The following is a 22,325-nucleotide window of genomic DNA, read 5'->3' on the forward strand; positions in this document are numbered from 1 at the left end:
CAAAAGTCTATGAACACTGAAAGTTTATATAATTATATATATATTTTTGGATGCTGGGTTGTTGGAATGGCTGGAAGAAGGTAAATGACATGGTGGAACTGTAGCCTATAAAATCCTTTGGGATTTGCTCTATAGCTGCTCATTGAATTGTGCCTGGAAGGTCTTCACCTTTCTGTATATACCTTGCATTGCATAATAAGGAAAAAACTGAAACTGTGGAACTGTAGTGCATAACAATTGTGCTGGTTTGAATGTATTATGTCCCCCAAAACGCCATTATCTTTGATGTAATCTTGTGTGGGCAGATGTATTAGTGTTGATTAGATTGTAATTCTTTGAGTGTTTCCATGGAGATGCGACCCACCCAACTGTGGGTGGTAACTCTGATTGGATGATTTCCATGATGTGGCCCTGCATCTTATAGTTGATCTTAAAGAGGCTGTTGCCTCTGGGTTTTAGGACTTGTCTGGTATAAGAACATTCTGGTGGATTTAAGTTTCTGAGAGATAAAACTTAGTGAATCTTTTACAGAATCTCAGGTAGAGACCTAGGTATTTGAGGACTACTTTTTGTATGGGCATGGCATGGTATGTGGCCATTTGGGATGTCTAGTTGGAGCTTGCATAAGAGAAACCTCCAGGATAGGATCTGCACTCTATTTGGGATCTCTCAGTAACTGTGACTTCAGCTTGTTGCCTTTCTTTTTTTCCCCCCTTTTGGTCAAGTAGGCATTTTCAATCCCTTGCTGCCAGGGCCAGGCTCATTCCTGGGTATCATGTCCCACATCACCAGGGAGATTTATTCCCCCAGGAGTCATGTCCCTCATGGGGGAGGGGGCGGTTAATGAATTCATTTGTCAGTTGGACTTAGAGAGATAAAGGCCATATCTGAACAACAAAAGAGGCTCCCTGGAGGTGCCTCTTAGGCAAAATTATAGGAAGGCTCAGCATCCTATATACAACCCTAAATTTCACAAGAGGAGGCCTCAAGTTGAGGACTTGATTTATTAAGTAGTGGGTTCCTGACTTTACTTAATATATATTCTAGCCCAAGATAAATGGTCACTTTCTTACATTATCTTCACTTAGTTGTACAATCATTATCACTCTCAACTTTAAACAATTATCACAACATAATACACCGAAGACCTATCAACTGCTAATTATTCATCCCTGGTATTAGTGTAGAGTTGGTGAGATATTCCTATTAAATATAGTCATTAATACATAGTGGGTAGTTTTTCCATGCCACTCTGTTGTTAACCCTTTGCAACAATGTCATACCTTATAAGTGTATCATGCTAACACTTATTTAGGTTTGTGGTTCTACTCTGTGGGTTACATGCCTTTAAACAACCAATTAAAGACATGTTCTCCTTCAGTACATCAGTGATACTTATAATCCCATTAACGAACCATAGTCACACCTGACCATTCCCATACCACTAAGATCACCCTCATTTTCATATCTGTACATATTAGATTATCATTCCCCCTTCATTAGCTTCTGACTATCTCTAGGTCCCCTATATTCTAAATTACAAGACACTTAATTTACATTTTTCAGAGTTCACATTAGTGGTAACATAAAATATCTCTCCTTTTGTGTCTGGCTTATTTCAGTCAGCATTATGTCTTCAAGGTTCATCCATGTTGTCACATGTTTCATGACCTCATTCCTTCTTACTGCTGTGTAGTATTTAAATAGTGGATACTTTTGTAAAGAAAAACCTTCACTTAGATAATTTTAAGTGAAGATTTAGTTTTTATTTTTTTAATTTTATTTTGAAATAAATTCAAACTTACAAAAACAATACAAACCCCATACACAGAACTCTAGCATATCCTGACCACCTCCCCCGATACCCCAATCCACCAACTTTAACTTCCTGTCACATCACCATTTCTTTCTTTCCCTTCCTCTCTCCCTCCCTATCATCCATCACTTATTGCTCTGTCTTCTGAACATATGAGAGCTAGCTGCACACATCCTTGAACAAACAGTATAATTCACATATACATTTCCCATGAACAAGAACATTCTTTTATACAATCACATTAAGCGCAGCTAAGAAGTTCAAAAAATTCAACATCGATACAAAGCTTACATTCTAAATTTCCTTTTTTTTTTCCTCATGTCCCAACTGTGTCCCTTTGAGCCTCCTCTCCTCCATCCTCAGATCCCATCCAGGATCATCCTTGGCATTTAATTGTCATTATCTATTTAGACTTTTTTTTTTTATTGTGGAAACATATATACAGCCTAAATCTTCCCATTCAACCCCTTCCTAGCCTTTCATTAGTGGGATTGATCGCATTTAGAATGTTGCAATGCTATCACCTTCCCACCATCATTACTAGAAATTTCCCTTCACCCCAAACAGAGACCCTACACTCATTTAACTCCCCATTGCCCCTTCCCCCACTTCTCATAACCCATACTCTACTTTTCGTCTCTACGGTCATATTCTCTGATACTTACTTTGTGTTTACTGTGGGGCATAAATTTAACATCTTAAATCTATAACAATCTTGTTTTTCTTTGATACCAACTTAACTTCCACAGGACACATAAACTATGTTCCTTTACTCCTCCATTCCCCCACCTTTACATAGTTCTTGTCAAAAATTACATATTTTACATTGAGTCCAAAACCAGTGCTTTATCATTACAGTTTATGTATTTCAGATCCTGTAGGAAGTAAATAGTGGAGTTACAAATCAGAAATACAGTAGTGTTGGAATTTATATTTACCATGTGATCTTTACTGGAAATCTTTATTTCTTCATGTGGTTTCAGTCAATTGTTTAGTATCCCTTCTTTTCAGCCTGCACAATTCCCTTTAGCATTTCTTACAGGACTGATCTACTGGCCATGAAGTCCCTCAGCTTCTGATTATCTGGGAATGTTTTCATCTCCCCCTCATTTTTAACCTCCAGGTGTTTGTGAATTCTCTAAGTCTCTGAAGGTTATTGACTTCTATTTGTATTCCATTGTGGTCAGAGAATGCACTTTGAATAAATTCAATTTTTTTTTAATTTATTGAGGCTTGTTTTATGTCCCAGCATATGGTCTATTCTGGAGAAAGTTCTGTGTTCACTAGAGAAGAATGTGTGTCCAGGTGCCCTAGGATGTAATGTTCTACAAATGTCTGTTAAAATTCTGTCTCTCTCTCCTTTCTTTGTTTCTCTATTGGTAGGGCTCCTTTTAGTATCTGAAGTAGGGCATGTCTTTCATTAGGAAAATCTCTCAGCATTTGTTTGTCTGTGAAAAATTTAAGCTCTCCCTCAAATTTGAAGGAGAGCTTTGCTGGATAAAGTATTCTTGGTTGGAAATTTTTCTCTCTCAGAATTTTAAATATGTCATACCACTACTTTCTTGCCTCCATGGTGGCCGCTGAGTAGTCACAACTTAGTCTTATGTTGTTTCCTTTGTATGTGGTGAATTGCTTTTCTCTTGCTGCTTTCAGAACTTGCTCCTTCTCTTCACTATTTGACAGTATGATCAGAATATGTCTTGGAGTGGTTTTATTTACATTTATTCTATTTGGAGTTCGCTGGGCATTTACGCTTTGTGTATTTATATTGTGTAGAAGGTTTGGGAAGTTTTCCCCAACAATTTCTTTGAATACTCTTTCTAGACCTTTACCCTTCTCTTCCCCTTCTGGGAAACCCATGAGTGTTAAATTTGGACATTTTATTTTATCTATCATATCCCTGAGATCCATTTTGATTTTTTCAATTTTTTCCCCATTCTTTCTTTTGTTCTTTCATTTTCCATTCTATGGTCCTCGAGGGCACTGAGTCATTGTTCATCTTCCTCTAGTCTTGTACTATGAGTATCCAGAATCTTTTTAATTTGGCCAACAGTTTCTTTTATTTCCATAAGATCATCTATTTTTTGTTTACTCTTGCAAGTTCTTCTTTATGCTCTTCTAGGGTCTTCTTCATGTCCTTTATATCCTGTGCCATGCTCTTCTTCATGTCCTTTATGTCCTGTGCCATGCTCTCATTGTTTGTCTTTAGTTCTTTGATTAATTGCTCCAAGTACCATGTCTCCTCTGATCTGATTTGGGTGTTTGGGTTTGGGTTCTCCATATCATCTGGTTTTATCATATGCTTTAAAATTTTCCATTGTTTTTGGCCTCTTGGCATTTGCTTTACTTGATAGGGTTCTTTCAAGATATGAAAAACACCAATCTCTAATTTGTCACATCTACAGCTTGGTGGCATATAGTTTCTCTAACTAACCCGCGGAAGGAGTCTGTCAGTCACCTATTCCCCTGAAGTCAATTCTCCCCAACTTTGTCTTTGTGGTGTGTGGGGGTCTGATTCTTGTGGGGTTCAATTGGGACACCGAGTTTGGGTGTGTTGTTGGTGCTGCCTGCCCTGAATGTGGGGCGTATGTCTGAGCAGTCAGGGAGGGAGGGCAGCTTTAATAATCAAACCTCCCAAGTGTTCCCAGAGATTTAAGGCTGCTATAAGAGTTTAAATCTTCATTTCAGTCTCGCCACAGATTGTCTCTGCCACTGACTCACAAGTCCTTGTTATTGGCGTAGAGTCCCTGGGATTTCCGAGTGCATCCTCCTTCCCAGCTGTGCTCTTCCAGGACCTCTGCTGAGGGAAGGCCACACCATGTCACAAGTGTGCACTGGCCCTCCAGGGAAGCCCTGGGCCACCAGGCCATGCATGGGCATTCCAAGCCTACTATAAAGATGGCTGAATGTGGCTTGTTAATTTCCCCCTTTTCACCCAGCTCTGCCTTCCCAGCTCCAGGACAATTAGCTTTGGGTGCACTAAAGGCCACTGTCCATGGCCAATATTGTGGCATGTGTGTGTATTGCAGGAAACACTCCCAGTCACACTGGGACCCTTGGTGCAGCTCTGGGCTGTGGTTCTGGCTCTGGGCAGGAGTGTCCCCAGTCTGCTGGGAAGATGGCTACATTGGGTGTGGTTTCTTTCTCCTTTTGGTTCCCCTCTGCCCTCCTGGCTCTGAGACAATTATCAGTGGGTACAGGAGGGGCTATCTTCCATGCCAGATATTGAGGCGTTAGCAACGCCTGCTCCTGCCGTGCTTCATGGCGTGGTTCTCACCGCTGTATCCACAGCTGCTCCTGGGTTTGGTTTTTTTTTTTTTTTAAAAGAACTAGTCTGCCTCCAAACACCAACCCACGGTCCCTACACCACAGCACAGACGCCAGACTTTCAGCCGGCTCACTCATTTCAGAATGCGGACTCCCAGTTTCACCAAATGCATGGTCCCTGTGGATTTAGCAGATCTTGACCGGCTGGTGCATCACTGGAACCGGTGTTCTGGGTCCCTTTCTGGCTTTTATCTAGTATTTTTCACAGAGGTGATTTTTTGCCCTGTCTCACCTAGCCACCATCTTAGGTTCTCCTCCAAGATTTAGTTTTGAAAACATGCAAGTTTACTTTCCATTATCAGATTTTGATCATTCTTGTTATTAATTCAATTGAAGTTCTTAAAAAGCTCTACTTTCTCTGTATTTGATGCTAATATTTACCTTGGAAATTTTGCAGAATGCATACAGGAAAGAAATAATTTTTTTCTTTTTTACATTTAACCTGATTTTATTCATGCTTGCCTTGAGACAGGAAGCCATTCAGTAAAAACATACAAAATAAGCCTTATCATGTACAACTTTTAAACTACAATAATGATGTACCTTAATTACTTCCATGTACACAAGTCTAACATTACAGTTTGTTTTAAAAAAAATAAACACAATTAAGACTTCTAGGAGCATTTTATAATAAAGTAATTCCTAATTTTTCTTTGCAGATAGATCAAGCACCTCCAAACACAAATTCCTATACACAGTGAGTGCTTTAATTAAAATGAACACATAAGTAAATTAAGTACATGGACAACCTTAGAATAAGCTGATATTAAATATTCAGCTAGGTAGGCAACAAACCATAGTACCAAATGGAACAATTGTATTTGCAAATAAATTTCAAAAACTAAGTTAACTTTTTAAATTAAATACAGAAAATATACTGATTTGCTAAAATAAATAAGATGTGATGTATTAACACTTTACTGTAAAGAATGCATACCAGAACATTTATAAACAGTGAACATTTATAAACTTGAGAATAGTTTACTATAATAAATGCTGGCTAAATAGAAGTGCATATAGTGAAGCATTATGGGTGGTATATGTTTTGCCACCTACTTTTGTTGCCTTGAAGTAGATAACACATGTGTACCAAATTTGACACTCATTTTTCAGTTGCTGCTGATATCATGTGTTTTAAGAAATGTGTACAGTATGAAAAACTTGAAAACAATCATGGATGAAAAAATGTTTTAGGAAAAAATTAGATATTTTCATGCAATTATGTATAGTTTCATTGTGTAAATTTCAAGACAAGATTTTTGTTTCCTGTAAAATAGATCATTGTTCTATGAGAGAATGTTTTTCTTGTCTTAGTGCATTTCTTTTATCTCTGCCTGCATTGCATTATTTTGCTCTAATTTTTTAATTTTTATGTGCAATGATACACCAGTTAAAAATAAAACTAGCTCAGGAAGAAGATGGCAGCATAGAGAGGAGTGGAAGCTAGTCAGTCCCCCTGGGACAGCTAATAAACAACCAGGAACAAATGGTAAATAATCTGGAATAACTTTGTGGGGGGGTGGAAATATGACCATCCACTCATCATACACCAACCTGAATTGGGAGGAATGCCCAAGATCACAGCAGAAAATCCGTAAGTAAAAACTGTGGATCTGAGCTGGGAGCCCCCTCCCCCATGGCCCAAACTGCAAAGCCTCGTGGCACTAGAGAGCAGCGCTCTCCCAAACTGCAAAGCCTCGTGGTGCTAGAGAGCTGCACTCTCTGAGCAAGTGAATGTAGCTCAGCTGAGCTCCAAGCGGAGTTTTAATTACCAAGCTACAAACCCCCAATGAGCAGACAGAGGCTTTTGGTGAGTACTGACTTTGGAGAGCTGAAGGACTTCTCTGGGAGGGAGGGGGAGGCCAGAGGACTGGGTGCTGTCTCTGGCTGAAAGCTGAAACTGAGGGGGGCCACAGACTGACCCTGAAGGGGATCTTTCTGTCCCTTTATTGGCTAAGTGGAGAAAGCCTCAGCCATTTTCAATTCCCAACCCTCAGACCCAGACAAGTGTGGAGACAGCAGAGTCAGAAACTATTCAAATGCAAATGACCTCTCCCCATGGGGTATATCTTCCCTAAGAGGAAAGAGGTGGTGCCAAGCTCTACTACCTGCCTTCCATTCAGAACCAGACCCCAGAGCCTGGGGGAAAACAGCCACAGGCCAAACCTCTTGCACCAGTTGGGAGTGACAGGCTGACAGGCACCACTTGCTGGGCAGAAAAGCACAGTGACTTGAGGCCTCACAGGATGTACCAATCTTCTAAGACACACTCTCAGGGAGACCTGAAACTATTGCCGCCTTCCAAGACCTGAGCCCATTCTGGTCTAGGAAAACCTGATTGGGGTAACCAAGGAGGCCAGAAGCCTAGACAACAGAAAACTACAACCTACACTCGAGGGATGAAGTTATGGCCCAGTCAAAGGAACAAACTTACACTTCAAATGAGATACCAAAATTTAAACAACTAGTGGTGGATGAATTCAGAAAGTTTAGGGAAGATATGGCAAAAAAGATAAAGTGTATAATGAAAACACTGGGCATACATAAGGTAGAAATCAAAAGTTTGAAAAAAACAACTGATAGAATCTATGGAAATGAAAGGCACAACACGAGTTGAGGGACACAATGGAGAGATTCAACAGCAGATCTCAAGAGGCAGAGGAAAACACTCAGGAACTGGAGAACAAGGCACCTGAAAGCCTACACACAAAAGAACAGATAGAGAAAAGAATGGAAAAATATGAGCAACGTCTCTGGAAACTTAAGGACAAAATGAAATGCAGGAATGTACATGTCATCGGTGTCCCAGAAGGAGAAGAGAAAGGAAAGGGGCAGAAGCAATACAAGAGGAAATAATCAATGCAAATTTCCCATCTCTTATGAAAGACATAAAATTATGGATCCAAGAAGTGCATCTTACCCCAAACAGAATAGATCTGAATAAGCCTACGCCAAGACACTTAATCAGATTATTAAATGTCAAAGATAAAAAAAGAATCCTGAAAGCAGCAAGAGAAAAGCAATTGATCACATACAAAGGGAGCTTGATAAGGTGTGGATTTCTCAATAGAATCCGTGGAGACAAGAAGGAAGTGGGGTGATATATTTAAGATACTTAAAGAGAAAAACCACTGACCAAGAATCCTATATCCAGCAAAACTGTCCTTCAAATATGAGGGAGAGCTTAAAATATTCTCTGACAAACAGATAATGACAGAGTTGATGAACAAGATACCTGCTCTACAGGAAACACTAAAGGGAGCACTATAGACAGAAAGGAAAAGACAGGAGTGAAAGGTTTGGAACACAATTTTAGGAGATAGTAGCACAGCAATGTAAGTACACTGAACAAAGATGACTGTGAATATGGTTGAAAGAAGAAGGTTAGGAGCATGTGGAACACCAGAAGGAAAGAGAAAAGATAAAGACTGGGACTGTAAAACTCAGAGAAACCTAGGGTGCTCAACGATTGTGATATAAGGTACAAATATGTTTTTATGTGAAATAGAATAAATGAATGTCAATCTTGCAAGGTGTGAAAAATGGGGTGGGATTGCGGGAAAAATACAACCAATGCAAACTAGAGACTACAGTTAACAGAAACATTGTATTATGTTTCCTTTAATATAACATAGGCAATATACCAAAGCTAAATGCATACAGGGAACCATCAATTGTTTTCTTAGGATGGAATGTATGGTGTGTGAACAAAATCGTCTTTAAAAAAAAATGGGTTGATGGAGAAACCTTGAGGGCACTATATTGAGTGAAATAAGACAGTCACATAAGGACAAATATTCCAGGGTCTCACTGATATGAACTAATTATAATGTGTTAACTCATCAACAAGTAATGTAAGTTATCAGGTTATACAACAAGGCTAAAGAATGGGGAGCGGTTGCTTATTATGAGCAGAATGTTCAACTAGGTTGAACTTAAATGTTTGGAAATGGACAGAGGTGATGGTGGCACGTTGTAAGACTAACTAACAGTGCTGAATGGTGTGTGAATGTGGTGGAAAGGGGAAGCTCAGAGTAATGTATGTCACCAGAAGGAAAGTTGGAGGTTAAAAGATGGGAATGTATGAAACAGTGAATCTTGTGGTGGACAATGTCCGTGATTAACTGTACAAATGTTAGAAATCTCTCTCATGAACTAGAACAAATGTATGACACTATAACTAGAAGTTAATAATAGAGGGGCATATAGGAAAAAAATATATACCTATTGCAAACTATATACTACAGTTAGTAGTATTTTAACATTCTTTCATCAACAGTAACAAATGTACTATACCAATATTATGAATCAACAATGGAGTGGGGGTGGTTCGGGGTATGGGAGAATTTGAGTTTCCTTTTTTTGTGTGTCTTTATTTCTTTTCTGGACTAATGAAAATGTTCTAAATATTGAAAAAAAATTAAACTGTGGTGATGGATGCACAGCTGTATGATGGTACCATGGGCAACTGATTGTACACTTTGGATCTTTGAATAATTGTATAGTATGTGAGCAATTTCAATAAAAAAATTAAAACTAGCTCACATGTAGAAAATAAGGCTGGATTTTAAAAACCAAAAACTAATGAAATCCGTACTAAAATGATACAAATAAAAAATGACTTAAACACCTGTAATAAAAAAGACAAAACACATTTCATGTAGAATACAAGGAGAAAGGTCTGTTGAGTGTTTTTAGTTCAGATGATCCAGAATGCTGCTGTTTGTTTTATAAGGAATTTGAGGGGAGGATTTCATAGCAGAAGATGTTAATGTGGCCTGTATTGACTTAAGTGGTGACTCAACTGGGCTGTGAAACTGTAGGATGCCTATGGATTCAAGCTGCTTGTTAAAGAGGAACTCCCCATTGTTGTTCAGAAATCCTTCCTGATTTCCTCTCTCCCCAATCTTCCTGTCCTCTATTGGCTCAGTTTCTAGCATTTCAGCATCTTTTTTACAGCTAAAGAACCTGTCCAAGTAACTGGTGTAAGTGTTTTCCTTGTCAATTTGTTCATCTTTCCTTACCTCACAACAAAACTGACTTATGGGAAAACAGTCCTCCCCACCATTCACAAACTGGCTATCCCAAGAAGATTGGTACAAGGCTTCTAATTGAGCAAAATTTGCCATTCCCTTTTCCTCTTTTTCTCAGCTTGCTGACTTTGATATCAAACTTTTCAATTCTAGTTGGGACACTGAGCTATTCAAGACATTTAATTTATCAACAACATCAGTAGGCTCATGTCGTGAACTAAGTTGAATAGTTCCCGCTGTAAAGGAATCAGTCAAATCCCTGGTTCTTTTCCCTTTCTTTTTCAGCCAGTTGCTGTGATGCTTCCTCTAGAGCTGTCTGGGCTTGAACCAATCCATTCCTTTTACATTTTGACTTGCCTTTCTTATCAGATTTTTCTTTGCTCTGTGCTTTCCAACTGGAAAGATCTATAATAAGTTTGGGTTCATAATAATGGTTAACTTCACTCTCTCTCCAGACTGAGTTATCTAAATATGATGGTGGCCTCATTTTGTAGTTACAAGTATGGCTACACTCCAGATCACAATATTTGCTTTCATGATGATCTTGGTACTGCCAACAAGGCTCAGTAGAATAATTGGTATCAAAATGTGGATCCTGCAGATACTTTTCATGATCTCCATCCAAATATTTTCAAGGATCAACTTGTACTTCTTCTTCATCAGTGACATCAGACAGAGCTCTTGGGTCAAGCTGAACTTCCTCAACATCAAAGTTGTTATGTATAGGCCAATCATGCTCTGAAAAACTGACAATCATGGTACCTTTCCCAGTTATAAATGTGACTGTGAGTTTCATCCATAAGAAAAATATCATCAACTTCATCTTCAGTATGAAAAGGATGACTTGAAATTGGCTCATCTGTTGGAAACGAATATATGCTCATGTAAGGATGGGAGAGTACTTTTTCTGCTGTCAACCAATCCATAGGCCAAATGTCATAATCTGTTCCAGGAAAACCAGTGCTTGTCCACTAATTCCTGGAAGCAGCTGAGTTAAAGGTTTGTGTGTCTCAGTCATGTCATTTCTAATGTAAACTGGAATTATGCTGAGATGCTCCTAACGATCTTCCTCATGTACAACAAGAATAGATTCTAAAATCAGCTGCATCTGTCCAAATTCATGTGTACCTGCAAAGAGGATTTTACCAGTCAGCATTTCAGCCAAGATGCAGCCTGAAGCCCACATGTCAATGACTTTAGTATAATTATTAGGAGAAAGTAAAGGATGTGGAGATCTGTATCATTTAGTAACCAATCCTTCAGACAGATGACCCTTATGTGAATAATGGGGATCCGTGATCCATGCAAGACCAAAGTCACCTATCTTCAGTACCAAGTCGTCAATATTAATGAAAAGATTAGCTGGTTTGAGATCTCTGTGCAGTACATTTGCAGAGTGAATATACTTGAGCCCATCAGTAGCAGCTGAAACATGAAAAGTCTGGCATACTCCTACAGTATCGGGCCCTGCTCCAGCACATTAGCCAAGTCTGTCCCCGTGTACTCCTGAACAATGTAAACACTGTTCAGTTCGGTAAGAGAGCCCACGTCATCTGTTAACTGGCTTCCACTGGCACCAAGAATTTCAAACACTTTCACAATGTTATCATGGTCAAGTCTTCTAATAATTTTGATTTCATGTAGAGTATGTTTGACACTCTGGGGATCAGTAAGGACAATTTTCTTGATGGCTACTCTTTTGTCACAGTCATTGTCTACAGCAGAAAAAACCAAGCCATTGCCTCCACAACCCAACAGTTTTAAGTCATATACCTAAAGCCTAGATCAAAACCATGAATGTTCATGAGACTTCAAATTTCTCAGCCATTTGAAACCCTTATTATTGCCTCTTCTTTTCAAACTGTTGAACTTGTGTAAACAAGAAAGAACACTGGAATCAAAAGGAAAGGTCTTTCAAAAAGGGAGAAGAAAAATAATTTTGCCTCCACAGCAAGATGGTTTCTTGATGCTCATTGCATATGCCAACCAGGCTGTTGAGCTCCCCTTAGCTCAAAATGCTCTCCTCATACTGAGAATTAAAAAGACTGCAGTACTCTTAGTTCAAGAAAGGGGCAGCAACTCTGCAGACACTTAAAGAAAACAGAAACTCAAATGGAATGAAATGACATACTATGCACTCAGATTTACTTGTGCTAAACAATTTAACATTTAATGAAAATGTGAATAAATATGCACACAACAGGCTTCTCTGAACATTCTCTTCACCGTGCAGATAAATTCAGTGTTGGATTGGTTCTGAGCAGCATCATTCTAAGGTGCTGGTAAGCACTATTTCCATTTTGCTTCTTTTCTTCCTTTGTTGCTGTGTATTTCAACAGGGGGCTCTGGCGGCTGCTGGTTAACAGATGTCTTTTGTTAGTGATCACGTCCCTCTTACTTCGGTACAATGAGACTTCTCTGACTCATTGAGAGAGAGCGGAGCGGCAGTCAGCCCCCAGGGTCGGCTCAGGTCTCCGGCTGTGCTGGAGGCAGCCGCATCTCCCAGGCTCTTGCTTTGCCTCAGTCGCTGCCATGTAACACCAACCCACTAGAGAGGGCCTAAAATGTATTTTAAAAATAAAAATAAAAATAAAAATAAAAATAAAAAAGTTTCAGAAGCAAGAGAAAGTCTCTTGAGAGTTATTATTCTGTTTGATGTGAGACTATCAGTGCTCCAAAGAATTGGATTATTATTTTTTTTTTTTTTTTTTTTTTTTTTTTTTTTTTTTTTTTAATTGTTTTAATTATGATGTTTTATTGAATAGTAAAATATGTACAAGAATGTGCACAAATCATAAGAGCATATAGGTCAATTAATTTTCACAAAGTGAACACAATTATGTAACCACATGTGCCAGTTTGAATACATTGTGACCCCCAAACACCATTATCTTTGATGTAATCTTGTGTGGGCAGATGTTATCAGTGTTGATTAGATTGTAATTCTTTGAGTGTTTCTGTGGAGATGTGCCCCACCCAGCTGTGGGTGATGACTCTGATTGGATAATTTCCATGGAGGTGTTGCCCCACCCATTCAGGGTGGGTCTAATTGGAGTCACTGGAGCCATATAAATGAGCTGATGGACAGGGAGATCTCAGTGCAGCTGAGAGTGATATTTTGAAGAGGAGCTACAGTCAAGGGGGACACTTTGAAGAAAGCACAGGAGCTGCAGATGAGAGATATTTTGAAGACGGCCATTGAAAGCAGACTCTTGCTCCAGAGAAGCTAAGAGAGGACAAACACCCTAAGAGCAACTAAGAGTGACATTTTTGGAACTGCAGCCTAGAGAGGAACATCCTGGGAGAAAGCCATTTTGAAAGCAGAACTTGGGAGCAGATGCAAGCCACGTGCCTTCCCAGCTAACAGAGGTTTTCCGGACACCATTGGCCATCCTCCAGTGAAGGTACCCGATTGCTGATGTGTTACCTTGGACACTTTATGGCCTTCAGACTGTAACTTTGTAACCAAATAAATCCCCTTTTATAAAAGCCAATCCGTCTCTGGTGTTTTGCATTCCGGCAGCATTAGCAAACTAGAATACCACACCTAGGTGAAGAGAGAACAACACTTAATGCCCAGAAATTTCTGTCATGCCTAATCTCAATCCCTACCTCCTCCCACCTCCTCAAAGGGAACCAATAACCTGACTTCTGGCCGCATAGATTAGTGTTACCTGTTTTTCAATCTTATATAAATGGAATTATATAGTAAATATTGCTTTGTGTTTGGCCCTTTTGCTCAACTTCACTTCTGTGCAATTAATCAGTGCTCTATAATGCAGTATTGCTGTATAGTATTCCACTGTATGAATAGAAAACAATTTATTTTTTCCCATTCTGTTAATGAGTAGGTCTTTCATAGACTGCAGCTATGAGCAATCTCATCCATATCTTCCGGCATCTGTAGACGCCTTTTTATTGGATATGTACCTACCATTGGAATTGCAGGCTCAGAGAGAGTGCATATGCTAGAGCCAAATGGTTTTCCAGTTGATGCATTAGTTTGTGCTCCTCCCCTCCAGTGCATGACTTCCCTTTGCTCCATATTCTTGTCAGCTCTTAGTGTTGTCAGACTTTAGTGCTAGCCATTCTCGTGGGCAGGTAGTAGCATGGCAGTGGGGTTTAATTTGCATTTTCTTTCTGACTAATGAGGTTGAGCCACTTATCAGAACTCTGACTTTGAACTAATGTCTCTCTACTCCTCTAGCTGTGGGGAATGGGATAGGAAGCACATCTGACCATTCCTATCCTTCTTTACCTGTCTTTCTCAGTTCAGTTTCTTACTCTGGATTTGGAGCAGGAGGAAGAGAGAAGAGGTCACAGGATACAAAGCCAGCACACAAACATTGACCGTATTTCTATATGCTTACGATAAACAATTGCCAACTGAAGTTAACAATCACCATTTACAATAGCTCTAAAAAGTAAATATTTAGTAATAAATCTAACACCATATGTATACCACATACTGAAAACTACAAAATCCTGATGAAAATAGAGACCTGGATTGGAAGTTTCTACATAATAAAGAGGTCAGTTCTCCCCAGTTAGACCTTAGATTTAATCTAGATTTATATTTAATGCAATTCCAATCAAAATCCCTGCAGGATATTTTGTAGATATAGGCAAAATTATTCTAAAATTTATATGAAAAAGCAAATAGCCAAAATTAATTTGCAAAAGAAGAATTGAGTTGGAGAACTTATATTACCCAATATTAAGACTTAATGTGGTCCTACAGTGGTCAAGACAGTGTTGTATTGGCCAAAAGATGGACACATAGATCGATGGAACAGAATAGAGCATCCAAAAATAAGCCCACATGAAAATGGCCAGCTGATTGTGGCAAAGTTGGAAAAGCAATTCGATGGAGGAGGATATTGTTTTGTGATAAGGTGAGCAGGAAAAGTCTTTCCTAACAGGTAATGCAGTGGTGAGCTAGCTTCAGTACTCCCCACACTTGATAGGTGTTCAGTGCTGACTCATGTGTGGGTGCTTTTGGGCATCCACTAGAGACGCCCTGCTCGAGAGGGGCAGATTGCACCTGTTGTGAAACAGAGCAGCGTCCAGTTTACTCTCACCTCTGGAATTTTCCAGATGGGACTCAGACACTAGTTCCTTGGCCGCTCCACCCCCCGACCCCAGTGGCCATATATCAAGCTCTCTGAGTGTGTCCATAAAGCCTTTCTCTTTTGCCCAGAGAAGGAGGGAGAAGCCCCCATTCTTCCTCCTGCCAGAAAGGAGGAACTCAACACATGTACAAATAACCCCCCAAGTTCATTAAAACATTCTCCTCTAATCTCCAACTCCTGATTCTCTAATACTCTGGAGTGGATGAAGGTTGAAGTGGCTGATCTTACTTCAAATATATTTGTTTCAGGATTGAGTAACTCACTTTGGAATACATTTAGCTTAAACTTCCCTTTTAACATAGTGTTACTACTATTTAAGTAATGAAAGCAACATTCTTTCTATAATCATCTTATAAAATGACTGACTAGCTCTGGGTGACTGATCATTTTCTTGCTTCCCACTAATGAATCCTTTAAATTTTTAAGTCAACTTATTGAGGTATAATTTACATACAGTTAAGTTCACCTTTTATGGACAGTTCTACAAGTTTGACGTGCATATCAATCATGTAATCACCACTAAAATGAAGATACAGAACATTTCCATCATCCCAAAAGCTTCTCTTATGCCCCTGGTAGTTAACTCCTTCCCTGACCCCACCCCTAGGCAACCATTGATTTGATTTCTGTCCCTGTGATTTTGCCTTTTCCAGAACGTTATATAAATAGCATCCACCGTATGTAGTCATTAGGTCTGGATTCTTTCCCTTAAACATAATGCTTTTTTGATATTCACCTATGTTGTTGCAAGAATCAGTAGTTCCTTTTTTTCCCACTGGGTAGTATTTCATTATATGCATCATACGGATTTTTTTAATCCATTCACTAGTTGATAGTCACTTGAGTTCTTTCCAGTTTGGGGGTATTATAAATCAAGCTGCTATAAACATTCAAATACAGGTCTTTGCATGAATGTACATTTTTGTTTCACTTGGGTAAATACCTAGGAGTGGGATCTCTGAGTCATACGGTAAATATATGTTTAAGTTTGTTAGAAACTGCCAAATCAGTGTTCTGAAAGAAAATCTCCTTTGCTTTGAAGAACATCTAAGAACATCTAATCATATAGATTGCTCTTTTTTATTATTATTAATTTATTTTTTGTCTTTATTTTCTTACTCACTATAGACTGTTCTTAAGGCACCAAGTCCAGGGCTCTGATGAAGGGGTTGCTGCCTCTTCCTCCCAACCAACCCCCACCCCAACCCCCCACATGCACACTCCGGTTCATCTTCTTCCACTCCCACCCCCCATCCCTCCCACACACTTACCACAAGGGACACTTACTGTGCAACCCAACAATCCCCTTTATAAGTTTTTGCCCAAGTGAAAAAAAGACTTCCTCAGGTGAAGGAAAATTAAGAGACACCATTGCCAGCATCTTCTCTAAAAGAATCACTAAAGGGTGCTCTTCAGACGGAAGGGAAATGTCAATAGAGTAGAACTTGGGTCATCAGGAATAAAGGCAGAGCAACAAAAATGGTAAACATCTGGGTAAATCTAATAGCCCAGGGATTCTCAATTTTGCCCCCCAGGGGACATTTGGCAGTGTCTAGAGACTTTTATTGTCATGATTGTGGGACAAGGCAAAACATCCCACAGTGCACGGGACACTCCCCCACAACCAAGAATTATCTGACTCGGAATGTACTGGGTTTGAGAAACTCTGAAATAAACTCTTCAAAATATATTTGTTGGTTGAAAACAAAAATGTTAGCCATCTAATGGGGTTTTTAATGTCTGTAGATGTATTACTTAAGACAACTACAATATAAAAGGGAGAAAGTAAAGGAAAATCTGTGCCTCAGTTTCCTTCTTTATAAAAAGAGGATATTAATGTACCTACTTGTTGCAGAGATTGCAGCTTTCCACCAAAATCCCTTCTGTCTTTCTTCTATAGAACTATGGCTGGGCACGTGCTGCTGGAGAATATTCCGTGGCCTCCCCTGCAGACAGTCTGGCCAAAGAGACCCGCATGTAAACAGCGTGAGCCCATCCCAGGCCCAGGTTTCAGCCTCTGAGAAGGCAGGTAGAGAGGATGAGACCTGGATATGGGGGTAGCTGTGCTTCAGCCACACAGACGATGTCAAGGAAGGACCCGAATGTCCCTGGGGAGCAGAGCTCCCCCACCAAGCTGGACCATTCTCCCAGAACCACTAGATGAGAATGAAATAAACTTCTACATTCTTTAAGCCACTGTATATTGGGGTGTCTCTGTTAGGCTACAACACCTGCCCCCTTGAGTCTGGTCCAGGCTCTGAAGGAAGATGGAGCCAAATTCCAGGCTCAGGGTGCAGGGAGGTGCAGAATTTTGAGGAGGCTTCACAGTCTTGTGCCTTCCCTCTGCTGTGGGGCCCAAAGCCCCTGCAGACTCAGGCTCGTGGCCCCAGAAATGAGCCAGGCCTGACATGGTGGTGACACTGGACAGTTCAATGCAGAGAGGAGAGTGGGACCATAATGTGGGGGCCTGGGTGTAGGCTGACCCCTTCTTCTCTGATTCCCCTCAGTAGTGGATGCAGAAGAGCTGGACGCTGCCACTTATCCGAAGCTCCCGCAGCCTCTCCAGGGCCTCCTGGCACAGGCTGGTGGCTCCTAGACCCTGCCCATTGAGTGCCAACCTCAGCCCTCCCTCCTGGCACAGCAGCAGCACCTCAAAGAATCTCTGGGGGTAAAAGAGGAAGGGGGCCAAGACAGGCGTCTTCCGTCCCCACGGGGAGATCCAGGCCAGAGTCCTGTCTACGAAGGAAGCCCGGAGCGTCACGGGAGTGTGGGCAGACTCATCCCGCAGGCTCAGCGTGAAGTCCTTTGGCTCTTGCAGGACCAGCCCCCGCACTACGATGACCTGCCCAGGCCAGAGACCCCGGGGAAGAGCACGCGAGCAGGGCACCGTCAGCCTAGGGCTTTTCAACAGGAAGGGGTGTCCAACTGGATACTCTCTTCCGCCCTCCTCGAATGGGTTGATGTTCAGGAACCCGACAGCTTCCACGAAGATGTCACCGAATATGCCCAGGGTGTCCACCCGGGACAGCGGGAGCCGGTAGGGGTAGTGGAGAAAGTGTTGTCCATTCACGCTCACCTTCACCTCCTCATTCCCAAAGAGAAAGAGGATGAGGAAGCGGGCTCCCCTCTGCAGAGCCAGGTTGGGCCAGCGGGCCTCCGCCTTCCAACGCCCGTTGTGCAGGGTGTTGCAGATGACGTGGGGCTTGGAGGTGTGGAAGCGAGGGTTGAAGTGGATGGCAATGTCTGGCTGGGGCTGCAGGCTGCAGCCACACTGGAAGTCCACCTGGAACCTGTGCACCTCTCTTACCTCCGTGCATCCATTGGGACCGCTCCCTGCAGCATGACCATCTTGCCCGCATGCAGGCCACCAAAAATTGTCGTCACGTAAGGAACCACCGGGTAGAAGACTGGTGGCTGCAGGATGAATCTGTCAGGAAGCGGGTCCAGTTTTTCTCGGGGTAACATGAGCGGCAGGGCGACCACAGCTCAGGCTGCCAGTTCTGATGCCAGAAGCCCAGATCTGCAAGTGTCTGGGGCAGCTCTCCCAGCTGTCAGTCTCACCTGTGCCCTGCAGGTCCTAATGCCCCCTGAGGCAGACCTGGGAGGGCAGAGAGCCACTCCCGGGCCCCATGCCAGCCCCAGCCCCAGCCCCAGCCCCAGCCCCAACCAGTGCACAGAAGAGCTGGCAGCTGGACTGAACTGGGGCTGTCAGCAGACACTCCGTGTCCAACCAACCCTCCAGGTCTGGAGCACCCAGCCTGTGCAGAGGGAGATCAGGGTCTGCCTCCTTTAGGGCCAGGGCAGGTTTGTTGGATTACTATTTCTAAAGAACATTATTGTGGTCAGTAATTGTGTTTGTTTCTATTTCCAGGTATTGTTAGATGAATTCACTAGATGCTTGAGCGGAAATCCCAGCCAGGGCAGAATTCTCATGGATAGAATTACCTAAAGTCAGAAAAGTTGCTCTATTGAGGAAATATTTCCTTTTGTTTAATAACTCTTCAGTGGTAGTTGAAGTCCAGCAGAAGGAGGCAAAGCTAATTCACATGAAGAATAAATCAGTGATGGAGATGTTAAAGCATGTCCCATTGTCTGGTCATACAATGACCCAATCATAGTCATGTGAGCTAAATCATTGGAAATGAGGCCAGAGTTGCAAAGAAATGACATAAAAAATAACTAAAATGTGTTTGGCACACTAAATGTTACTGATTGCTTTTTTATATGTTATATTAGTTAATTTAACAACGACCTTTGGGCAAGTGGTTCTGTTGCCACTCTATAAATGTGGAAGGGGAGATCAAGAGTTTAAGGGATGAGTCCAAGTGGCAGGTGTAATAGGTAAAGCCTCGGAATATACAGTGGACAGTAATATGCCAACACATTAAAGGCAATTTCCTCTATACAGCCTTAATATTGCAACCCCAGGAGGAGATCATGTTTGGAGTTGGTTAACTGCTGTTTAGCAGTGGACAAATGACCTAGCTACTCAGAGACCATTTCCTGTTCTGTAAAATGATAATTGAAAAAATCTCCCAGAGATGTTGTCAGCAAGAAATGAGATAATCTGTACCTGAAAACACTTTTACTCTCTCTTTCTCCCTCACTCCTTTCTCATGACACTGTAGGAAGCTTTGTAGACACATTGGTCCAACCAGATATTTCTGCCTCATCCTGTTTAACTGTGAAAATGGACTCTGAATGCCATGAAACATTATTTTCTAATTTCCTTAAAGAAGAAAACCCAGCAGTTTAACTGGGTAGGAGACAACGCAATGTTTGGATTCTACCCAGAAGGAAAGGAAAAGGAGTGGGAGGAGAATAGGGTGTTGTAATGTTTGTCCTTCCTCCAAGAGCCAGCCTATTCTTTTATTCATTTTCTTTCTTTTCAGGTATCTTCGGGATGGTCTCTAACCGTGGGTTCGGAACCCACAAACTGAAAATTGGTGCAATTACTTTCCAGGTTGTTACTGGAGAATTCTCCAAAGAAAGAGCAGATGTTATTGTAAACTCAACAAGGACATTCAGTCTGAAACCAGGTGCTTTATTAAAACAACTTGCTTGATTGTAACTATTAAAAAGGTTAAACACTAGGAGGGAAATTGTGGCTAATCCTGTCCTGAATAGACAGAGGCTGTTGTAGAAAACACATGGACCCTAGAATCAGAAAGAACTGGGTTTGAATCCCAGCTATGCCACTTACTACTGTGTGGCCTTGGACAAGTCCCTTAACCTCTCCGAGCCTTGTTTTCCTGGCCTGTCAAATGCCTGGCTCCCAGAGGAGAATTAAATGGGGTGTGACTGAAGTAAAGGCCATTGTACTATGCTTGGAACAAACTAAGCATTTAGTTAATGTTGGCTGTCATCCCGTTTTTAGTTCTGAACTGTCAAAATTCCATACTTATTATTCAATAAATTTTAAGTTCCTTTATTTTTATATCCGCAGTTGGCACACATATCTTACCTCCTGTAGATATTCTTTTCTCTACACTATACTGGCCCAGAAATGAAACCCAACCCCTTTTCTTGATTTTTCCAAAAATGTTTGACCACACCCATTGTCATAACACTTTTCACATGCCCTTCCAGCATATTTGTTTATAACTTATATACATTTACTTTTCTGCTAATATATCTTACATATTATAAAACATTACATTTTAAATTAAAAAGGTAAGATAAAACATAAATAGAAATTTAAATATTTTCTAGATCTCAAAATATTATGGAACTTTATGCAGAGTGATTCTGTAAAATATCCATTGAATTTACAGATCATTCAATTTATCCATCCTTCAAAATGCAGACATAAAGAACATTTGATTATTTGAAACATGGTGAATTGAACATATGCATTTATCCTTCTTCCCTTTCAAAATTCCATTAAAGCAACAGTAAAGGAATTAAAAAGTATAAACCCACAAGGAAAAACAGAGTTGGAGGTAAAGCAGCAGTGAACAAGAGATGCCAACACATTTTTAGAAGATGGGAATCAGCTAGGGAGGGAACAGACATAGAATGGGGAGAGCTGGGCCCCTGCAGGAGATAACAGCTGCCCCTGGAGACACGGGAATTGGAGGCATCAGGTATCTGGGAAGGGAGGGGGCAAGCATAGAGATTAAAGCAGAATTGGATGAAATTCTGTATAAGTAGCAGTAGACCTGGCGACTCTGTCTCTCATCCCATGTACCATAACTTCCCCCGCTCTATCCTAGCCAGAGATGGGAGTTGATTATCTAGAGAAACTGAAACAGAGAGATTCTGGACTTGGTGCCAGGCACAAGTGAGATGACAATGGGAAGCCAGAGGGAAAGCAGTGTTTCAGTGAAAGTTTCTGTACTGAACAGTGACAGGCCCAGAACAGCAGCTGGGTTTATGCCCTTCCAGCACAAGATTAAATTACTCTATGGAGAAACGGACTGCTTTCAAGACCAGTAGGTACTGCCTGTTCACCTAACGCTGAAGCCCATGGGTTGACTAGCCTCCTGCTGGCACTGCTTGCTATGACATATGAACACACTGGATTCATGCAAGGTGGGAAAGCCGAACGATGCTGTCGGAGAGGGGAGAGTGGGTAGGAGATCCAGGGGGCAGCTGGGAAGGCCTGGACACTGGGTGCTCACCAGGAGGGCAGGTTGTGGTAGGCAAGGATAACTGCTCCTCCTCCTCCCTTTTGCTTGAAATCTGCCTTACTCAGAGTATCCTGAACCCCAAGGGCAGTGCCTGAAAACTGCCCAGGAATTTCCGTGTGCTCATGAGCTCTCAGGTCTGAGAGAGGGAGAAGTTTTCATCCTTCACATCTCCACGCTGTAAGGAGCATTGCTTTTACCCCCTGGAAAAACTAGTCTGGCCATAAGAGCATTTTTTTTTTTTTTGATAAGTTAGAGGATATATGAACTTTTTTTTTACTATTTTTTATTGTGAAATATAACATATACAGAACAGTAATAACTTCAAAGTATGATTTAGCAAGTAATCAGAGAGCAAATTTCAAAGAATGTTATGGGTTACAGTTCC

The 22,325-nt window shown here is 41.1% G+C and overlaps 2 pseudogenes; both read right to left on the bottom strand.

The window, feature by feature from the left end:
• Nucleotides 1–9,837: 9,837 nt before the first annotated feature.
• Nucleotides 9,838–12,004, bottom strand: LOC119537826 (annotated as a pseudogene).
• A 1,660-nt stretch (nucleotides 12,005–13,664) lies between these two features.
• Nucleotides 13,665–18,926, bottom strand: LOC119534505 (annotated as a pseudogene).
• Nucleotides 18,927–22,325: the final 3,399 nt, after the last annotated feature.

The sequence above is a fragment of the Choloepus didactylus genome, chromosome 1, assembly GCF_015220235.1.
Source record: "Choloepus didactylus isolate mChoDid1 chromosome 1, mChoDid1.pri, whole genome shotgun sequence".
NCBI lineage: Eukaryota > Metazoa > Chordata > Mammalia > Pilosa > Megalonychidae > Choloepus > Choloepus didactylus.